Source organism: Protopterus annectens, chromosome 8.part0 (genome assembly GCF_019279795.1).
Source record: "Protopterus annectens isolate FY-2018-M chromosome 8.part0, PAN1.0, whole genome shotgun sequence".
In the NCBI taxonomy this organism is placed as follows: domain Eukaryota; kingdom Metazoa; phylum Chordata; order Ceratodontiformes; family Protopteridae; genus Protopterus; species Protopterus annectens.
The window spans coordinates 1,220,655,769-1,220,671,842 of record NC_056741.1 but is presented as its reverse complement, the minus strand read 5'-3'; the positions used below and the strand labels follow the sequence as shown (position 1 = coordinate 1,220,671,842).

At 39.3% G+C, this 16,074-nt stretch overlaps 1 protein-coding gene across 1 annotated transcript in view; it reads right to left on the bottom strand.

The window, feature by feature from the left end:
- The window catches only part of LOC122808441 (scavenger receptor cysteine-rich type 1 protein M130-like), a gene marked incomplete in the record, with an annotated part of 758,816 nt that overhangs the window by 519,007 nt on the left and 223,735 nt on the right, over positions 1 to 16,074 (bottom strand).

Genomic DNA, 16,074 nt, shown 5'->3' with positions numbered 1-16,074 from the left:
AAATTCAAGATTTCAGTATTTTGAGACAGTAAAGTGCTTCCACATACACACACACACACACACACACACACACACACACACACACACACACACACACACACACCCCTCACCACTCCTGTGTCTCCACTGAATTATGCTGAACTTACTTGCACTGTAGCTTCTTTCACTGGATGACCATTGTCTTCCAGCCAAGTTAAATTATTTGACTGGCCATAGATTCATAGGCGAATACTAAGCTGATTGCCTTGTAGGTCATTTAAGCCTACCCAATTTCCTTTTCAAATGTGAGAATCAAGCCCTGCAACTTGTGAATGTGAGGTAAACAACTTCATTATTATACTTATATAATTTATCATAGTGTGACTGTGGTACTTTATGCAGCCAAACTATTTTCTGATTCACTCAAGCTGGTACCAAAAGGCTCTTTGGTTCAGCATTTTTTGGGTTTTTTTTTTTTTTGCTCTTTGCTTTAAGAGCTGAGGGGGCAGAGCACAAGTTTGTTAGACTAGCACAGGGTGCTAGCTAAGCCAACCAAAACTCTGCATTCCAGTGCAATGCCTGTAGTACTGTTACTTTTGTGAAAAATGCAATGAACAAAACACATACCTTACATCCAGAGAACAGTCTGTTTTCCAGGAAGGAATCTTGATTTCTGATTTGGAGGAGCTGAGCTTCATCCCAGCTGCTTCATGATGGTTCATGTGGAGAGTCTAAGAATTTCACTCAAAAAAAGGGGATACCAGCACCCATTCCAGATTCATGCCAGTGGATGGCGTTTGCTGATAAAGACCTGGTGGCCAGTTGTCCAACGGAACCCAGCCACGCTCAGCCCTAGAAAATGTTGCCTGGAGTTCATATTGTAAACTCATTGCCCGCAAAGTGAAAGGTGAGAGTGAGGTGAGATGCAAACATGTGTCAGACAGAAGTGAGGTAGACGAAGATGGACTAGACTCCGGAGATGGAAACTGGCTGTTAAGATAAGCAGTCATCTCTCTGCTGGAGAGGAACCAGAACTCCTGCTGAAGGTTGAAAAGTGCCTTCTAGATTTAGTTGATTTTACTTTTATGCTGGTTCTGGAATCAGACTCCCTGTGTGGAAGTGGTCTTTTCCATCATCTAGACTTGACTCTAAGAAAGAGTTCCTGGCAGTTGTGGAGCTACGCACAAGTCCCTAGCTCAATGCTGTTCATATATAGTTTGTACCAATAAATAACAGAGTCGTTGCAGAATGAACAACACTCTGTCTGTGTTTTTGGGGAATGGACCTAATAGCTATTCAGAATATTTATCCTACTTAGAGAATGCAAGCAAACTATTAATTGAAGTATGACCTTCAGAGTCTGTTGTTTTACTGGGAAACATCAACACTGATGTAGGAAAGGATGGAAATACATGGAGAGGTATTATTGGAAGGAAAGATTTGTTTGATCTAGGTCTGAGTAGTGGCTTGTTTTTGTGCATCTGTAATAGTCATGGGCTAAACAGTTAAGATATCAGCTGACTAGAACTAGAAAATGAATGTATAATGAGGGCATCCTACGAACACCTGACCAAGACTTCAGTGCTGGATGAGTTTAATATCTACTTCTGGGACACCTTCTTCCATATTCATGGGGGGATGAAGACAGAGTCTGAATGGACCTTGTCCAAGACCTCGATTTTTTTTTCTAACACGTTTATTAAATTATCACTTAAAATATAGCCACACATACATTAATAGAAAAGAAAAAACATATTAGCATTTTTTCATTTACATAAGTTATATATTACATATATAATACTTAACCAGATGGATTGTTCTGAAAAGGTCAACAAAGCAATGGATGAAAGCAAAACAGTACAGAACACATATCTCAACCTGGCCAAAGCATTTGACACAATTTTCCACTGGCATAGCAGCTAAATAAACTGGGAATAACCTCCTATTTCAGCCGCTGGATTGCCAGCTGGCTCACACATAGGATGCTGATAATCAAAATAGGGGTGGTTATCTCCAAAAAGAGACCAGTCACCAGTGGAGTCCCACAGGATTCGGTGCTGGGACCTCTCCTGTTGGACATTTACTTTTCTGAAGTAAAAGCCAATATCAAAGAGCTCTGGCTGACTAGGTTTACAGATAACTGCAAGATAGAAACATTCATTGAATCCCCATTTGATTAGCCATCTTGCAAGAAGGCTTGTCTCAAATAAATAACTTTTACCAAAATCATGGACTGAAACTAAATTCCAAAAATTTAATTATTGTATCCTTTGGGAAGTCATCTACACCAGGGAACTACCACATAGACAATTCACCCCTACGAGTTGACTTAGTTGTTTGGTATTTGGGAACTTATGTGAACAGTCACCTCACTTTTAAACAAAACATGTGTCTACTGTTGCAAGAAAGTACTTCTATATTGCACAGCTTATAAACAAAGGGATTGTGTCTAGATCTGGGATATCATTGTCCCCCTTTTCTCAGCCTTCATTAGGCCATTCACTGAATATAATGCCTCCTTTGGCATGTATCTGTCCAGATACATTCAACAACTGGAATGCCCATAGAGATACTTTACTAAAGGGATACAAGGCCTAAACAACATGTCCAACATGGTACAACTCAAAGGCCTGTCACTATACTTGGTACCCTACAGGTTGATAAGCAGTGACCTATGTTGGACATACAAGGCATCCTCCGACCCACTACTGATGGATTTATTGCACATCAGGAAGTCAAATGGCATCAGAAATACTAAGTATAGGGCTTTAAATCTCTTCTGCAACATCAACAGAACAGTTTGGAGGGACAGATGTATTTTCTGCAGAGAATGCTGCTGCTGTGGAACAGACTCTTCATCCATATAAAACAAAGTTCATCAATATCCATATTCAAGTGCATCTTAGATCTATAGATGTGAAACCAAAAATTTACCCCAGAACTGTCTCCATACTACTAATGGGCAGTGGCAGCTCCTAAATGCTTTTCCCATGCATGGGTCCCTTCAAATTATCTCTGGTATGATTCCACTTATTCTCATTACAAGTAATATATAATTATCGACCATGGGATGGGCAAGGCCAGCCTATAACCAAATGATACAGTATTTCAAGTATGAAAAGGGAAATTGGCTAGGCTTAAAAATGGCCCGCAAAAGCAGCTAGCCTAGTACTTACCTATGAATCTATATGTTTTCTTTCTTTATAATACCTCACATTTAGTCCAACATTACAGAAACTTCTCAATTCCTGCCTTCCCTTAAACCTCACTCTCCCCGAACGTTATTTTGCATGCATTGTTCCCACAAATTCCATTGATTTCTATGTAATTTGCACCTTTCCATTTCTAAAAATCTCATTTGCAGTTCTTTTATCTTCTTTACAATATTCAGTATTTTAAATGCAGTTGCTTTCAATTTTTATTTATTTATTTATTTTATTTTTACATTTGTTAACTGGGTTAGTCCAACTGGGCCCAGAGAACCCTTTTTCTGCAGAAACCCGAGGAGAAAAGCTCCAGGAAAGTTATTAAAAAAATAAGAAAAAAAATAACAATTCAAGTTGTAAGATAATACAAAAACAGAGAAAGAGAAGTATAGAACATGAATATTTACAAGGCAAAAACTACAGTATTTTAAGAATGCAGTAGCAATATGTTTGCAAAATTTGGTTAGCATTAAGTTATATGCAAGGAATCTAGCAATGCCTAAAATAAAAAAAATATATAATATACATTTCAGAGTAACATCATGACATAGTACAACAAAAATGCGTATAATAGCATAGATACTAACTGCAGAAAGAGTAATTTGTGTAGACAGTTTAGATAGCAGAAACAAGGCAGATATGTTGACTGAGAGAAGAAAAAAAATCATTAGGTTACTTCCTGACAAGTACAGATCCATGCATGTTGGAAATAAATGTTTAGTTGCTTTTTGAATTTACCACTTTTGCTTATGGAGTCAAGGGACAATGGAAGTTTGTTCCATGAGTATGCAATTAAATGGCTGTAAAGTATTTTTCCAATATTTTTGTTTGGATTTTGATTTCCATTTAATAGTAATTGCTTTTTTTGGCAACCAGTAGAAGCAAACTTATTAAGACCTTACTGTGTATAGGCAATTCAGATCCTGCGCCCTAGCTCAAAATAATAATTTCCTTAGTTACACCCCTTTGCTTTACCAACATTTTTGACATAGTATTCTGTTGGGAATTTTTAAATCTGCCAGCTCATTACACTCCTAAAAACATGTTCCCAGTTACCTCTTTCTTCCCCATGCCTCCAACATTCGCTATACACCTGAGGAAAAATTCCTTGAAGTCTGATTGGGATATAAAAGTATCTGTGCAAATACTTCAAGCAAAAATCCTAAACCTTCTGGACTTTCCTGCATACTTGGAAGCCATTGTTCCCTTTTAAATTATTTTTCCAGTCTCTATTCACAATCTTTTCCAACCTCTTCTGATTGATTTTTATAATTATTATGCAATATTTTATATGCTCTATTAATTATCCATTTCTAACAGCAGCTTCCATTCTGGATTAGATTAAAAACTCAACCAGAGCAAGTTTTTTCAATTAGGACTTCCCTATCCCTTTCTCTTTGCTTATACTCTGATATCAATCCCTCGTAGGAGTAGTAGTCTCTAACCTACAGTCCAAACTTATTTGCCTCATCCCACTCTGTTACCTTTCTTTCTGTAGTTATTTGCTCCCAATATCTTATTTCCTTTGACATTTTTCTTCAATAAATTCCAGACCCATCTTGCCTATTTTCTGTACTCCTACTTGCAGTCATCCCTTCTGGTAAAATCTCCTTTCTCCATTATAGCTGGCTAAGTTCTTAGAATACTTTCTACAGGTTTATGAATACAATATTCTGTATGGTTGTTGTTATTCCCCTCAATGATCTGCATTCAAAATCCCAGTCTCTCTCTTTCTTGAACTATCCCCCTACTTCATCATTATCATCCCTTTTTACTTTGAAGTATAACCTTCTGCTTGTGTTACATATAGGAGCCTTAACTGTGTGACTCTAAAATATCCCTTCAAATCAGGTAATCCCAAATCACCTTTTTTATTGGGAGGATCAACTTATCCCACTTAACTCTTGTCTCTTCCTCTTCCAGATAAATTTCTTGAACTCTTTATTAATTATTGTTCACAACTTCTCCTCTGGTTGATAAAAATATGCTTGACCAATATGTAAAACTAAAGGGACTAAAAACAGTTTTTCTACTTATATCTTACTATCCATATCCATAAACAAGAGCTTCCAGTTTCTCAGTTGTTGCAGTTTCTTCTGTTTAGTCTCTTCCCACATGTCCTTAACTACCACAGCAGAAGCCTTTTTAATCCATACTCTTAAATACTTCATCTTATTGTGTCCCCATAAATATGGGCATTGCTAAACTAATTCACGAGTGGGTACATCATTTACAGCTATAGACTTTGTTTTGTCTTCGTTAATTTTATATTCTGAAAAGACAGGAAACTGTCTCAAAATGTTCCACAAGATCAAAATGCCCTTTTCTGGATTTATTAAGTACAAAACAATATCATCTGGAAATAAAGCCAACTTTTCTTGATTACCATTGCACATGAATTGCTGAGTCCCTTATTTTCTTTGTTCATGGCTCTAAATATAAAACAATTAATAAAGGGGAAAGAGAATACTCCTATCTGATTTCTTTGTTCAAAGACAACTTATCGGACAGGAACCCTTTCATGTTAATTCTTGATCTTTCATATACAGTATCTTCCAAATTAACTTTATTATTGTATTATGGAATGCAAATGCTTTGACTGCCCTGCTCATAAAATTCTGGCTTAATCTGTTAAATTCTTTCTCTACATCAAGACCTACCAATAAGAGAGGTATTTTTTGCATTCTGTTTCCCTCTGGATCATCATTGCTCTATTAATGTTGTAAAGGGTTTGCCTCCCCACAGCAAAACCACATTGAACTATATCTATCAATTTTAGCAACACCTTTGTCATTCTTTTAGCTAGTGCAAACATAAACACTTTATAATTAGGGGTGAGATGTTAGTATAATGGTTGAAGTGTTTGTCTTGCAGATACAAGGTGCATGGTTTTATTCTCACATGGGGTAATTGGCTATGCTTAAAATGACCCACAAAGGCAGTTAGCCTAGTGCTAATCTATGAACCAGTAAATCTATAATCATGGTTTAAAACTGAAATGAGGCTATAAGAATCTGAATCTGATGAAGACCTCAGTTGTTGAGGGAATGGCGAGGAGCTCTGGTAGATACATGACTGATGATGGTCATGGTGGTAACCCTAGGACATATTCATGGACACCAATGTTTAGGGAAGGGAAGCTGTCAGATTAAAGATTTTACTCAGTTATGCAAAGAGCAAGTAGTTTGTGCAGGGGCAAGCAGTGCCCTACATGTTTTGGAGTAGATAGCCCCACTACTGCTCTGTCCTCTTGCAACAGCCTACTGATTACCTAAAGAGGGCCAGTAACCATGGACATGAACTTTTCTGCTATCTCTGCAGCCAGCTTGGTGGATATGGGCATCCAGAGGCAGTGTAGAAATTGCCTTATCTTTACTGACAACCAATGTATTCTTAAACTGATAAGGTATGTGAGAGATGTATTTACACAATATCACTGGAAGTACAGGTCTCACATGCAAGCATTCATAATGCAAACCAGGTTGTCAGAAATGCACATGAGTCTATGTATCTGATCTACTCTGTGGTGACACACACAACACCCACCGCACACAGTATGAGTCAGTCACATAGACCCACATATGCTTAGGCACTTAAAAGTAATCTTCTTAAATCCCAAAGATCTCTCAGACAGTGTATCTGCAAAAAATACCCACAGCAACCTCAAAAGCACTCTACCAAAACAACACCCACTACAACAAATACAGCCACACCACATGGAGCCTCAATGTCAAAGCCCATAAGGCAAGCCACGACACATCCCAATATTTTAGTCATAGGAGATTCCATTGTGAGACATACTGATGTCCCACTCACCAGGCAGAGTAAGGAAAACATCGCAGTCAGTTATCTATCAGGGCCCAGGATCCACCAGATGAAGGTTGTGCTCAGGTCACTGAACTGTGAGTACAAGTTATGATTCAGTTATAGTCCATGTAGATGTAAATGACCTGAGATGTAACTGCATGGACTATATGAAGAGAGACATTATGGAGCAATCAGACTGTGTCTCACAGGCTGGTGTGAGCTCAGCATAGAGCAGCATTCTACCTTCACCAAGGATAATGCCACAACATGAACAGAAGATGATTGACTGTCATAATTGGTTTAGCCTCTGGTGTCATTCCAAGGGGGTTCGAGCATGAGAGGATATGGTCAACAGACCACATTGTTTTGCCAAGGTTGGTCAGCACCTGTCATCTCTAGGCTTTCAAATATCGGCTAAAAAAACATTGCCCTTCCCATAATGTATTTTTAAGGCAATGCCAAACTGGCAAACCTTCTAACATAGCAAAACTAACCCAAGGGAATCTAAAGGTGTCACTACTTAATATCAGGAACCTAAACAACAAACGCCACTCTCTCCAAGCTCTCCTCATCCTGGAGAATGTAGACAACTGTGCAGTTACTTAGACATGGTTTAAAATCATAGATAATATCCCAGCAGTACAGAGCTACAATGCTGTCTACACATATAGGCTAGCTACTGAACAGGCAGGGACTAAAGGTGGAGGTGTCTCAATCTACACCAGTAACATACTCACCCCAAGGCTGATTAAATAGGACTACATACGTGAGCTCATTCCTGTCCAAATGATTATAGGCAAAGTCCCACACCATATTTTTGCTAGCTATAGGTCACCCTCTCTGATTCAGGAAACTCATAGCTCATACTTAAATTTACTGTACACACTCAATTTTCAATTCAATACCATATTCATGGACGACTTTAACTACCCCAATACAAACTGGGAATCATGCACAACCCCAGGCTTGTAGGCCCAGATATTCTTGGTCTTTGTAAACACAACCATCCTGGACCAGATAGTCCATACATCCATTAGGGGTGCAAACATACTGAACCTGGTATTCACAAACATGGGAGAATGCTGCACACACCTAGTGGTAAGGTTGGACCATTTGAAATAAAAATCAGACCTGCAACACCAGTTAACCCAATAACATTTAGGACCTATTCTTATGCAAACTTCCTATTATTAAGTAATACTTCCTATTATTAAGTGATAACCTGGCAAAATTTAAAGACCCCCCCAAAAAAAAACACCATGAGAACACAGCTACCAGTGTGGAATTGTTCACAGAAACTCCATATAATCATGTTAAAGATGCACTGAGACAGCTGTACCAGCCAGGAATAACCTCAGAAGAAACTTAAAAAAGAAGCAACCCTGGTGGAATCCAAACATTAATAGAATGCGCAACAAAATGAAGAAAGTCATAGCAAAAATTACGAAGTGCAATGTCCAGCAGGATAGCAATCTTCTCATCAATCTAAACAAACAACTCAAAGGACAAATCAAGTCTATCAAAACTAACTTTTAGGCAAAAATAGCCTCCTAGTCCAAGAACAACATGATGCTTTTTTCAGTTATGGCTGCAACCTCAAAGGCAGTACATATCAGTGTGCAAAACTAATTGTAAATGAAGCCACATACATGGAGCCAGATCATATAGCAAATCAACTGGCCAACAAATTTGGTGCCAATTTTAGCCCCTCCCCTGGCCACACCCCCAGAAAATAACATGAAACATACCCCCCCACCAATTATCACTAGGAAGCAGATCCTAAATGCACTCTCCAAAGGCTAAGAATTCTGCAATGATGTGCCCCAATAATATTCCAAGATGCCTCCTAAATAGCATAAAACATGACCTATCAGGACTACTGGAGTCACTGTTTAATCATAGCCCCCAGAACAGTTTGTGCCATGTGAATGAAGGACTGCAACAGTCATCCCTCTGCACAATGGTGGCCATCAATGGGCACTGGTAACTACAGACCCCCAAGTCAAAAGGGCATCATATGCAATGCCATGGAAAGAATTATCATGGATATGATTAATAATGGCATAGAAAATCTTCAAGCACTGGATCCAATCTAGTTTGGTTTCATCTAGAGCAGATTGTGCCTACAAAACCAGGTTAACTTCTTTGAGAAGGTCACCAATGCAATAAATGAGGGCAGAATGGTGCATATTTCCTACTTTCACCTGCCTAATGCATTTGGTACAATACTCCACTCTGGCATTGTAAACTAACTCATGGAATTAGGCATAAACCTCTATGTTATCTGCTCAGACAGGACCCAGAAATTTAGGATAGGTTAATCCTACTCCAAAAAGAGGTTGGACACTAGCGCAGTCCCTTAGTGCTCTGTACTGAGTCCAATCCTTTTTGGCATTTCCTTCTTGGAAGTCAAGGCAAACATCAACAACCTCTGCCGCTGATCAAGTTTGCAGATGATTGTAAACTAGGAGCTATCATAGAATCCTTCCCAAAACACTAATATCCTCCAAGAATGGCTAACACAGACAAATGACTGGTGCCCAAGCCATGATTTAAAATTGAATGCCAAGAAATGCATAATAGTGTCCTTTGAGAATTCAGCTACTCCGGGAAACTAGCTTATTAATAACGGACCTCTAAGACTAGACCCCAGTAGTCAGGGATTTGAGGATGTTTGTAGATGGTAACCTGTCTTTCGACCAACATGAGTCTGAGCTAGCAAGGAAATCATTCTATATTGCTCAACTTATAAGTAAGGGTATGGCATCTAGGTTCAAGGAAGTCATTATTCCACTGTATTCAGTACTCATCAAACCCATTATTGAGTACAATACTCCCTTTGGTATGTACCTAACCAGGCACATTCAACAACTGGAATGTCCACAGATGTTCCTCATAGAAAGAATACAGGGCATTAACAACATGTCCTATGTGGATCATCACAAAGCCCCATCCCTGTACTCTGTCTCCAACAGACTGCATACAAGGCATCCCTGGAATCTGCTCTGATGGACCTCCTACATATCAGCACAAAAATAGCATTAGGACTACCTAATCCAAGGACTTAAACCTTGTTTGCAGCATAAATAGAACATGTTGGAGGATAGATATGTCTCTCAAAGAATACCCCTTCTCTGGAGCAACCTGGTTCAGTGGATGAAAAATCAGAAATTCACTCCTGGTCTGGCATCTATGTCTCTCATTGACAGATGCAGCCTGTAATTGCTTGATCACCCATGCCATAGCTTATGTATACCCCTTATAATAACCTGTAGGGCACTAAAACTTGTTGGATACATTTGGGATGTATGAGTAGACTTATAAAGGCCCCTGTGGGCATTAGTCTAGTATAAATCTACAAACCTATAAACCTATAAGAGGCCTTGCTAGAAAGATGTTCTCTAGATCTTACTGACAGGTACCAACAAGCCAAGAAAGCAGCAGCTACACAAGTCATTTGAAGCCAAAGCCCAGTTATGGATGGAGTTTTGTGAGGCTGTGTTGAATGAATGAATGAATGAATGAATGAATGAATGAATGAATGAATGAATGAATATTATATGGGCTCCACAAGGTTCTGGGGGGAAAAAATCTAGTGGCAGGCTATTGCTCAGGCTGTTCTCAGCAATGCTGCGGAAATCCTGACCTTGAATGGGAATGTTATTATGATGTAGAAGAAACACATTGAGGAACTCCTTAGTCCTATGGATGTGCCCCCTTTTGAGGATGCAGTGCCAGAAACAGAGGATGAATCTGAATTCACTTGCATAGATGAGGTCACTGCAGAGACTAAAAATTTTTACTGTGACATCTCTGTGGAGATTGATGCAATCTGTCTGTCACTGCTGATGCTAGGCATCATAGTTAACATGCCTTTTCAGCATAGAAGTCTTTAACAGACCTCTGGACTAGTAAACTGGGACAATGGTCTTCATTTTCAAAAAGAAAATGGGGGGGTGTGCTCCACTTGGATAAGGATCAGGAGCTAGATTGAGAGGGAGCAACGCAGATTCCATCCTGGCCATGAAACAAGGGATTAAGTCTTTGTCTTTCTACAGATATTTGAGGGGCCATGGACGTTTTCCATGTGTCATTTATGATTTTGAGAAGACATATGACTCTGTACTCTGAAATGTCTTGTGAGAGATACTACAATAATATAAAGCTTCAGGTCATTCAAGCTCTTTATTTGAGAAGTGATAATTTTCTCGGTTTTCTTAGTGTCAAGTCAAACAAATTAGACATGGGCATGGAAATCTAGCAAAGTGTGGATTGTCTTACCATTTGTTTGTGATTTTCATGGACAGAATATCAAGAGCAACCAAGGTCTGAGAGGCATCCAGTTTGGAGGAGAGAGGGTTGCATCTTTATTTTTCAAACATGATGTCCTCTTAGCCTCAAGTGACTATGTTCTCCTACTTGCACTGAAGACATTTATTGCTGAATGTAAAATCAAAAGATTTCATTAAATGCATGTAAAAATTTTAAGGGACATGAAAGCAAAAATGTAAATTTAAAATATGAGATGCAAATATACAGTGGTCTGAGTGAGGAACGGGATATAAATTATTTCTGTTTATTATACTGCACATACATATCAGTGCTTGGGATATTGGTTGACATTTGTATTCACATAATTTGGTGCTACATCTTATAGTTTTTCCTGCTTAATGATGGAATAAATGACAAGGCCCATCACAATACATCTGAATTTGGGATGGGATTGAGGTTAGGCCAACTGGATAATAAGTATTTCTACAGCACCACAGAGGTACCTCTGCAGGGTAGAATTTCAAAATATTGTTTGAATTAATTTATTCTGCATTGGCTAATACTAGTTGCAACATCTGGAAAAAGCTGACAGGCAGGCTAAATTATGGGCATAATAAATGTGGAATGTCATTGCTTTCATCACAAAACAACTCAACATTTTTGTAGCTACCCTTAGATGAGGATGATTGCAGAAGGAGGAATCAAAATCCTAGAAGCTCTCTTCGCCCTGGAGAATGCTGATGTCTGTGCAGTCACTGAGACATGATTTAAAGCCACAGAGGGCACACCAACAGTGCAATGTTATAATGCCTTCCACACATTTAGACCAGCTACTATACAGACAGGGACAAAAGTTGCAGGTGTCTCAATTTACATCAAAAATAAATATACCTCAAGACTGGTCAAACAGGAAAATGCACTTGAGCTGCTCTATGTTCAAATCACCATAGGCAAAATCCAATACCACTTCCTTGCAAGCTATAGGCCACCTTATATGACCCAGGAAACCAATACCATATATTTAAACTTATTGGAAACGCTCACCATCCAACCCAATATCATATTTATGGGCAGTTTTAATTACCCCACTATTAACTGGGAATCCTATGCAACACCAAATGTACAGGCACAGAGATTCCTGAAATTTGTAAGCACAACCTTCCCTGGACCAGATTGTCAGTACACTAACCAGGGGTGCAACCATACTGGATCTGATCCTCACTAATATTGGAGTGGGCTGCACACCCCCTACTGTAAAGTCTTCCTGGTAAGGTCAGACCACAAAATGGTCTCTTTACCTTGACCCCCAGCTAAACCTGGAATATTCAGGAACTTAACTAAGGCTAGCTTCCTGCTATTAAGTGATAATCTGGCAAATTTCAAGCCCCCATAAACCTTGAGAACACTGCTGCCTATGCAGAACTGTTCACAGAAACCCTGTACAAACATGTTAATAGCTGCATAGAGGCAGTTGTACCCACCAGGAAGAAGTACAGAACTAACTCAAAAAACAAGCCACACTGGTAGAATCACAAAATAAATAGGCTGTATAACAAAAGGAAGAATATTATGGCAAAACTTAGGAGGTGTAGCACCAAGCAGGATAAAAGCACTCTCAAACTAAAACAACTCAGAGGACAAATAAATTCTACTAAAGTCATATTTGAGGTAAATTTGGCCTCCCAGCCCAAAGACAACCACAAGACATTCTTTACCTATGTCTGCAACCTCAAATGTAATACACAATTGTATGCAAAGCTCATTGTAATTGGAGCCACCTATACTGAGCCAGAAGATATAGAAAACCTAGTAGCTGATAAATTCAGCTCCAACTTTACTCCTATCTCCCCCTCAGCCTTCCTTCAGGTAATACCATCAAATATAACTCCCCCTGTATCACTAGAGAACAGGTCTTTAATGTTCTCTCTCTCTCTCTCTCTCTCTCTCTCTCTCTCTCTCTCTCTCTCAAGGCCAAGAACACTGCATCAATGGCCCCAAACAATATCAGGCCTTCTGGAATTGCTATTTAACTGTAGTCTCCAAACTGGTTTCATTACTCATGAATGAGAACAGCAGCAGTCATCCTTCTGCACAAAGGTGGGCCATCTACAGACTCTGGAAATGACAGACCCATAAGTCTCGCTAGTCTTATTTATAAAGACTTGGAAAGAATTATCATGGAAATGATCGCCTTGGAAAGAATTACTAACTATGCTCCCTTCTGCCCAGACTATAAGGTAGTACCAGCTGCCACCAACCCCTCTTTATCAGCTATTATAAGGCCCTTACAAAGGGTGACCAATTCTACTGTTTAATGTTACTATTATCCAAATGGTAAGTGTGACCAACAGCAAGGCTATTTAGGAGTGGCCTATACAGTGTCACCAAATACATATGCAAGTACTCTAAGAGCTTAAATATCTCTAAACAAACCAGCCACAATTAAAAAAGTTTAAATACATTTAATAATAAGTAATAAAAGCACAATACAATACTCAATAACTCAATACAGTGACAACAGAGTTCCGAAACACAGGAAATATTTTAAAACATTGCAGGACAGTCTCACATTAATACAGGAAACATCTAAACTAATCTTACTAAGTTCCTGTCTAGAGAAATCACTGTAATCTAAGTGTTACTTACAGAGCAACACACAGGCAAAAGTGCTGGGTGAATGTTTCTAGGTCCAAAGACAAATACAAAATGTCCAGCTCGCTCTCTGAGATAATTCTTAAATTACTATTAAACATTTCTGCTGGGTTATCTCAGATTACATCCTTCTTTGTCACCTTTGCCTTCAGTTCCCAGGCTAACAGAAACATAAAATTTAGCACCTCTGTGTCACAAATACTTGTCTCTCAGATGTTTGCCTGGAACCGGAAGTCATAAAACAGCTACACACTTTTACCTTTGGAACCTGTAATTATATCTGTTTCCAGACAGAAAGAATTTCTAGCTGCATATATCCTGTCTCCTAGTTGAGATAAACACCATCGTAAAACTCTTTACCTATTTTCTCAGGGTTTGCAAGTTAACTTTGTATGCTCCATCTTCTACCATGAAAACATACATTTGAACAGGCATATAGTTTATACAGATTTCTGTTCTTTTGCAGCAGGGTACACTGTGGCTACATTCCTGAAGCTCAGTACAGAACATACCCTTCAACATACACTTCTGCACCAGTAGTTTAATATACATATAATATAGTTTTCTTACATTTGTAAGACAAGCATACAAATCATACTACTATTCACAAATGACATAGAATTATTTACAAAATTCCAGCTAGCTGGGATGGCAGCCTTCACATCCCACTTTGGCATTGTTGACAAACTCAAGAGGTTAGGTACAAATCTGTACGTCACCTGTTGGATAACCAACTGGCTCACAGACAGGACCCAGGAAGTTAGAATTGGGAAGTCTACCTTTACAAAGAGGCCAGTCACAAGTAGATCTCACAGAGATCGATTATTGGAACAGTCCTTTTTGGCATTTACTACTCTGAAGTCAAGGCCAATGTCAGTGGTGTCTGGCTGAATAAATTTGCAGATGATTGCAAATTAGGAGCTGTCATTGAATCCCACACTGATGCAAGTGTTCTCCAGGAAGAGCTGACACAGGCAAACAACTGGTTTCAGAGCCATAGACTAAAACTAAATGCCAAGAAATTCATAATAGTATCCTTCCAGAAATCATCCACCCCTGGTAACTATCATATTGACAACACATCCCTTAGAGTTGACCTAGTAGTCAGGGACTTAGGGACACACACACAGACGGTAATCTAGCCTTTGACCATCATGGGTCTACAATAGTGAGGAAATCATTCTATGTTTGTTAGCTTATAAATAAAGGTATGGCATCTAAGTCCAAGGAAGTCATTATTCCATTGTAGTCAGTATTCATCAGACCTGTCACTGAGTACAGTGCCCCTTTTAGTATGTGCCTAATCAGGCATAGGTTCATAGGTTCATAGGTTGGTACTAGGCTATCAGACCTAGGGCCTATAGAAGCCTAGCCATAACAATTCCCTGGCTATTTCTTCCCACACTATTTACTTCCCTGGACCCCTGTCTAGCAGGGCGGCTGACGTGATCCCCGGGGTGAATTTCCTTTCTCCCATCCAATCGTCAAGGTTCCTTTTGAAGAGGACCAAAGAAGCACTCTGCTTGACATGTATGGGAAATCTATTCCAGAGTCTGGGGAGTCTCTGGGTCAGGAACCTATCCCTCCAGCATGTTTTGTTTGTTGTGATGACAAGGTTTAGATCCCTGGAGCATGTGGCTCTGAGGGATATCCAACAGTTGGAACGTTCACAGAGGTTCCTCACTAAAAGAATACAGGGCATAAGTAAAATATCCTATGCAGACTGCTTCAAGGCCCTATCCTTGCATTCAGTCTCCTTCAGGCTTTTGGGGGGAGGTCTATGTCTGGTAGAAAGGGCATTGCTAAATCCCACTCTAATGGTTTGCCTGCATATTCACAAAACAAACAGCACCAGAACTACCTGTTCTAAAGACTTAAACCTTGTCTGAGATATAAATAGGACCTGCTGGTGAGACAGGTATGTATCCCAGAGCCTACTCAATCTCTGGAACAGGCTCCCCACCCATGTGAAACAGAGTTCCCCCTAAACCAATTCAAGTGCAACTTGGACAATTGGATGAGGAACAGGAAATTCATCCCTGGTTTGGCACCTATGTCTCCAATGGATACAGGCAATGTGTAAATGGTTTATCTCCCAGGCCCCTACTCATAAACGTTTCATCTCTGAAGCCCCTGGTTTCACTTATCAAGGGTATCA